We start from the raw sequence: 8,088 nt of genomic DNA, 5'->3' as shown, positions 1-8,088 counted from the left end.
GCAATGGTGTCCCGAAAGACTGGTGTTTCGTATGGTAATATCGGGTGATCTTGAGAAACAATATTCATAAAAATTCCAACCGACTGCATCATTTATCAAGTTTAGACTAACCTAATTATCAGTTAATCAGTCCAAAAGTTGCAGGCTCTATTGCAAACGGTCCCTGGTAAATACTTCACAAAGCTACTGCAACCTGGTGATAATTATCCCCTAAATTCGTGCAAGTATTTAATGAGATTTTCTTTAAGCAATATGGTTCTAGAATCTTACTCCTTCTGAGTAGCATGTGTTACGCTTAACAATTGGTGGAAACTATATCCTCCGTCAATACTTCCAGATTCCAAGATATTCGAAATTTCATTTTCAACCTCATTGATAGCATCTTTTGTTCGTCTAAATACCTAACTAAAAGTGCACAATGACCAACAATTGCCATCGGCAGTATTGAAGATTACAAAAGAATGTATTTGTTTGTCACAGTGGCACATGAGAGTTGAGCGGAAAGGAGTATAAATGCTTCAGACGTCAGTTTCAGTAGTTAACCATAGAGACAAACCGTTTGAGCATTTATGTCACTTTTTGAAGACAAATATGATCAGTGGTCAAAAAAATAATAACAATAGGTCCGCTGATAACAATAGGATTGGAAAAAAATCCTATAATGCCTCGAACATCCTTTAGCCATTGGTTTGTCATACTAATAGAAGCTCTGGTGATTCTGTGAACAATATGGTTCCTTTTCTGGAACCTATGCTTTTGAAAGAGTAATTTACCATTACTGCAAAATGTTGCATCTTCTGCTTCTTACCCTAAATAAAGCATCCTTCATTTATTTACAGTCGTAGTCGAGATTGTAAACTATGTTACAAATAATATTTTTAGGCAGAAAACCGTGTTTTTTTTTTTTTTTTTTTTTTTTTTTACACTTTATGTACAAATAGCGTCGTTTTGTTTTTATTCGTCTGCGAATTATAGATTTTTAAAAATGTCAGTATTTTAAAATTATTTTTAGATTTCAAGTATATAAAAAAATTTCTTATTGCTCTTAGGAAATTGAGGTATTTATGAACCATTTGATAAAAAAAGTTTCTTTGAACTTAACTTGCATCTTTTAATAATTAGTATAAAAATATTTTGATCAGGGTTATTGGCACTATTTTCTGTTTTCGTGTTTTCCTTATAATTTTTTTTTTTAATTTTGGCCCTAATGAGGATTTTGCAATATTATGCGTTATGTTTCAATTAAAAATGCATTATTTTATTGATGATGTTGTTGGTGTTTTCGGAGCAGTACCTTTCTTGTAGATATTTCGAAAATACTTTGTTTCATCATTTTGATGCTACCGTCGTGAAGAAACACTCATCAAAATATATTTGAATCTTCATTTTAACACAAATCTTCTGTACTTTACTTTTGTAGACATCCTAAAAATGTTCTGTTCATTGATTCTGCTCGTTGGCATTACTGCCGTATTTGATGACATTGCAATATTTCATCTTTCATAATCAACTATAAATCTTTATCTTTGATATAGTTCTGCGGAAGATAGTAAGCTTCCTGTTTGTTTTGAAAGTAGAGATGGGAGGAGAGAGAAAGGGGGTAAGGGTTCGAGCAGGGAAGTTGTCTTTTCCAGGCGGTATACATGATTTCGGTAGCGTAATGGATAGAAATGGAAGCGGTAGCTATAGATAGAAGCGGGTCGCTTTTAAATTGGCATTTGACGAGCAAGATGTCACTAAACGGCGTGAAGCAGCTGTTATGCTTTAATCTGTAGACCCGGGACCGATAAACGCTGTTTTTAGTATTTCAAAACTGCAAAAATAGAAGGTTTGTTGCACTTTCGCCAAAAGAATCGCTAAATCTTGAGAGAGTGGTAATTATTTTAGTTTTGACTGTAGTGATGAGCTTCTGATAGTGTAATATTCTATAGTAATTCTTTAAAGGAATTAGTTGTAAATTTGGCAAAATTTGTCACTACTATTTTAAACTGTCCTGTCCCAGTCAATAACATAAAAAAAATAAGTTAAGATCAACCACAAAATGGGTAAGTAAATGAGATCTCAAGGACACAAATAAGCTTCATGCAATTAAACAACTTATTGGGCAATGACTTAGGCTGTCTAATAGAAAATATGACACAATTCATGCTAGATTAAGAATAAACCACATTCAACTCTCGCATAGGCATTTATTGTTAGAAGAACCCTCCCGTCAGTATACATTGTGCTAGTGCCCCATGTCAATACAGCACATTATAATAGATTGTTCATATTTTAATTCACAAGACATCCGCTCCTTTTAATCTTCCTGTATCATTTTAAAAGATATTCATCACAAAGTTAATCATTCTTTTACTTCTTAAATTTTTATCGCATATTATAAAAGCTGACGAGTCGAAATACTTTACAGGATTTTATTTCAAGTTTTTAATCCAAACTAAATGTTTGGCGCGGCATGATCAAAAATGGTTTTTGCGCCGCTAAATCAAATCAAATGAAACCTTTAAAAGGATTTATCGGTCAAATCACTCTCACATCGAAACTGCTCAAATATTTTAAAACAGAAATCGATGGCGGTGTTAGTTACAGGATGGGAACAAAAATTCAACAGGATTTATCCCTCTTTCAAAAATCCCACATCAATGAAATCAGAATGAATGAATGAAGAAATAACACCAAATAATGAAATACTAATATTCCTTTAGAATGATTTGCGTATTTATTGTAATTCTGCTGAGTTAAACCAATGAGAGTGATCTTCGGCTGGTTTAACTCGGCGCTTGTATTATTAACCACATACTATTGGCGAACAATAGTTACAAAAGAGCCATCATCATGCTATCTTTGGCGATTATTTGCTGGAATGCGGTTAATATATAAGAACTAGAACACCGAATGCATATACTGGATGCCTTTTTTCGTATCAACAGAAAGCAAAATCTGACAACGAACTATGATTGTTGTTACAAATTCACATATCAAATTTCGAATATTTACGTTTCAGCAATTTTGAGCCATCGCGTTTACATGCATGTGAAAGTACAGACCGACAGACTATCAATTTTTTGATGTATTTTATTTCAAATTCGATAAATATCCGCGCTTTAGATTTCATATCTATGTATTAAATTTTATCTATGTAGCTCACTTCGTTTTGTACATCGTAATATCTTATATTCGGATTCAGACAGCCGAATTATCTCTGAATTAATTTCGTTCAAAATTTGATAGTAATAAAAAATATGAAATAAAACCTATATATTATTTTCACCTTTAAAATGCCTTTAATTTATAGCATTCACAGGCGAACTAGCATAATTTCAAAAATACGTTGTTACTTTTATTTTGGGGGGGGTGAAAAATATGTCTGAAATGTGGATATTCGTCATAATATCATCGAAATTTTGACGATTACTATATTTTTTCTATGCTACGTATACGAGAAAGTAAAACGCAATACAAGTTCCATCAATTATTTTTAATAAGCAATAAAAGTATGAACAATATATAAGTGAATTGTTACTGAATAACTGTTGACAATCAACAAGTAATTATTTTTTTATTATTCCATTTGAAATTTATTACTAAAGCCCCGAAAAAATGTTTTTATTCATTACCCTTGATGTGATAAAAAAAGTAGTTTATTTGATTTTGCGCAATTCAATTGTTGTTATCAATCGTTTAATGTTATCAAAATTCTAAAGTCCCAAAGCGGTCCTATTAAGCATTGGCTATAAGGAAAAAATGGAATTTTTTTAAAAATTTAAATGAAGGCTTTATTTTTGTATATTAACATAAAGATAAACACACTAAAAACTCAAAAATAAAATCAATATGGAATGAAATTTGTTTGGTTTAATTTATATCAAAATAATTATCGCTAGAGGAGATGACATTCTTTATTAAAGCCATTTACATTGTTTTGTTTTCTAAAGTAATACAGATTTTATGAATGTTTTTCAGTCTTACTATTGATGATGAATTCACTTTTATGAGAAAATAATCATAAAATATTTCACAGAATCATATTATTTCACAGTTTTCTAGACACAACAGTCGCCTTTTGCTGCATGAAAAATAATTTTTTTCCACATCTATTCATACTTTTGTGTTTCGAAGATGATAATAACGTAGCGTTTTTTTTAACATAACCATTAATTTTCTAAAATATTTGTGAAGCAGCTGCATTTTTATAGATGACTAAGAAAAAAATTAGAGTGACTTAGAAAAAATGCTAAGAAAAAAATTAAAACTATTTAATTTTGCATAGAATAGAGTTATAAGGCTTTAGAAATTATTTACTTTGTATTGATAGCATCCAGCCTGTGCGTTGGATACAATTATACTAATTAGGAACTATTTACTGTAAAGAAAATATAGTCACTATGCTTTTGTCGCCATTTTATACACAAAATATAGCTATGCTACTTTAGAAAACTATTTATTTTATATATAGAAAATAGTCAATTTACTTTAGAAAAACCTTTTTTATACTCAGGATATAGCCATTTTGCTTCAGAAATTACTTATTATACATAGAATACAGTCATAGTGCTTTAGCAACTCCAAATTAAAAATTATAATTTGAATATTATTAAATTCCAGGTAAGAAGTCGTGCTATCTGTAAATATTATAAAATAATTTGGCTTCAGAAAATATCCCCGGACTAACCTGGGAGATCCCCATTCAGAATGGAAGTTCATAAAATCTAACCACAATCATTGGCATTTTTCGAAATATGCTATCCAAAAAGAGAAACATCGTAAATCAAAATATTCGCCTTAAAACGCGAAAAATATCACATTGTTTCTTCCCTGCTTTTCTACGTGTCACTCAATTTCCAGAAAAAAAGGAGAAAAAAAATTGTTCGCATTTAGTTCAACAAGGAATATATTACACGTCGTTTTCAACGCATTTTTTTTTTTTTTTTTTGTATTTGCTTTTCCCTTCTCCTCTTATATTTTCTTTATCCTTTTTGTGCTACCAAACTGGAACGATGTCAAGTCTCAATTCTGTTTCGTATTTTTTTCCTCTTGGTGCAACAATCTGAGTCATATAGAAACAATTTTTGTTCACATTAAAAAAGTATTATGTCTCTGCTGCTGTAATTTTACTCCATGTATTTAATAACCTTAACTGCAAATTAGGATCATAATTCAGTGTAAAAAGTCTCAGCTACTGATAATTAGTATATCTCATAAAACTAGAAAAGAATCACTATTGTAGTTTGTTATCTTGTTTTGAAATAAAGGATTTCTTTGTCTCAATATTTAAACTACATCGTTAATATTTTTTGTAATTTTATTAGATCAATAATTCATTTTGCTGAATCGTATTCTAATGTTTCTTCAAATCACTCTTTCGTTACTTTATAAACAAAACCTACTAAACTACTACTATTTTGACTAAATTCAATAATTCCCCTACATTTTTGGTCCCTTTTAACGATTATATTTAAAAATAAAGAATAAATAATTTATAAAAAAATAAATAGTTTTAATTTAAACAAGATTTGCAGTTCTTACATTTTAATGATACTTCATATCAGCTTAAGAACTTGAAGGTCATTGTCGCTGACTGGCTTGAAAGAAATACGGATAGTTTCATATGTTTATATTTCCAAATAATTTATATTTACTTTAATGTGGATCCGAATCAACTGTGCAAACAAATTTTTTTAATCTTTTTATAAACTATTTAATTTCTGTAACTTTGATAGCAAAGGTTTCAGACAATAAATTCCTATTGGTTAGTATCAAAGACAATTAATTATCTGTATTACCTATGTGGAGAACGCTTTAATTGTAGATTTAATACCACATTTATACCTTTTGATTAAATACCATTTATTAATCTTTATATTTGTAGATTTTTGAAGTTTTATTGAAATTCAAAATTTTTAAATGTATACTATTAGCAATCGGAAAAAAAACTCTAGAATACTGGAAAAGACAAAAGGAAAATGTTATGATTAGTTCCCATTTATATACACTTAAGAAAAAGAAATAGATTGAGATATTATATTTAAAACTTTTTTTCAAATGTTAGATTTCATATTTAACAAATTTTTAATCGCTTATCAGTAGAAAGAATTAATATTTAGAAAGGTATATAAATTAGTGCAAGTATTTATACACAAAATTAGAAATTCGAAAATATTTAAAAATTATATAGAAAAAGGGAAAAAATATTAATCAGTAATGTGAATCAAGAGGAACTATATCAATCTAAAAAAATAATAAATTGTTTTATTTAATTAGCTATATTTGACTTTAAAGATTTTTGAGATATACGAATATGTATCCATATTTAAACCAATAAGGTATATGCATTTTAACATACGTATTTTAACACCACTTTCTGACCACTTTGGCATTTTTTATATCAATTTTTTCCCTTTTACTTTCTAAAGCCGTTTACCATTTTTTTTTCTTAAATATATTAGAAAAAGAAGTTGCAGTGATTATTTTATACTTTGTCTGAGGCAAAACCAAATCGCAAATTTCATTCTGAAACAGAAATTGACTTTAAAAATTGCAATATTCTGCTATTTTTCTGCGTTTTTAGATATAATACAGTAAAGGATATTTATGGAGGGGATTTTGTGAAAGAAATGTAATGACCATTTATAGAAAAAGAATTGGAGCTCTTCTTGAAAAAATAAAAAATAAAAAAATAATTAAAAAAATGTACAAAAAATAAAAAATAAAAAAATGTTTCGCTGCATCAATTAAATTTCAAAACTATAACGAAATTGCAATTCATAACAACAAAGACAACTTAGAAGATATGCCAAGTGCTATTATTCAAGTTTTTTTTTATTATCATATTGCCAATTTCGGAAAATGTAAATGGTTTTTGCAAGTATTAAGAAGCAAAGATTTTCGGGAAATCATGCAAGGATAAAATGTCAGGGCCTACACATCATGTAATAGATATTATCAGGCCTATTTTTAAAACAGTATGTGATCAACAATTATTGTGTAAGAGTCTGCATAGAAAAATGCAAAATAAAATGAATATTTTAATGACACATTATGGAATACTCAAACAGCAATTTGTATAGTTATTATCAGGGCAGTTAGTGTCATTTTTATCTGTGCTTTAGTTTAATTAGTGTTGTAAAATTGTATTGGCAATATTAAACAATTTAAATTTGAGAATTGAAAGTTATATGCTAAATAGATTGTCGTTAATTGAAAATGAGATAATTAATGATTCCGAAAAATATTCTCTGCAAAAAGCAGAAACTCAATGAAAACTTTTTATCCGAACAAATAAGAAACATTTGTAAAATAATAAAAAGGAAGGTCAAGATTATCATTGTAGGAAATTTTAGATTTCTGTGTCAATAGGAATATTAATTACATTTTGGCTTAAATTATTTCAAATAAAGAAAATCTTTAACTGCAATTTTTTCAAAACTTTGTTTTTCTTAAAACTCCCGCACTGTTAACACGATAATTCTTAATTAATCGAAATATTTGACTTAAAGTTGCAGTATAAATTTCAAATTTATATGAATTATGAAATGAGGCAAATTTTTCCGTTGATGAAATCGTTTTTCGTTTGTAGGTGCTTATATCAAAATTCAGTTGTAAATTAATGGGAAAAGGAATTTTTAAAATCATTTACTCCACTCATTTATTTGCATTTCAAAAATTTTCTTAGATTTTTTTTCATTTCATAAATTATTATTGTTTATAACTTGCGACAACAAAATTTGGTGTAAACTGTTAACCATATTGGCCAAATTTCATTAAAATTTACTATAAGTTCTCCTGCTTCTCAAAAAATATTATATTTATAAAAATATTTATTTTTGTAATTTTTGTGTTTATAATTGATAATACAACTAAAAATAAATTATTTTTTTAAAATTATTTTTCAAAAATTATGTTCAAAACGTAGTTGTTCTGAGTAAATGTGTTTTTGACACTGCCCTTATAACATTATAATAAAACTTCTTTTAATAAAATAGTAATATGTATAATACTAAATGCATATTAAATTCGAAAACAGCTTCAGGAAATATATTAACTTTTGTAACATATGGATTTTTTTAAATGCCATTTTTTATTTTAAAA

Source organism: Argiope bruennichi, chromosome 2 (assembly GCF_947563725.1).
Source record: "Argiope bruennichi chromosome 2, qqArgBrue1.1, whole genome shotgun sequence".
In the NCBI taxonomy this organism is placed as follows: Eukaryota; Metazoa; Arthropoda; class Arachnida; order Araneae; family Araneidae; genus Argiope; species Argiope bruennichi.
This window is presented reverse-complemented; position numbering follows the sequence as displayed.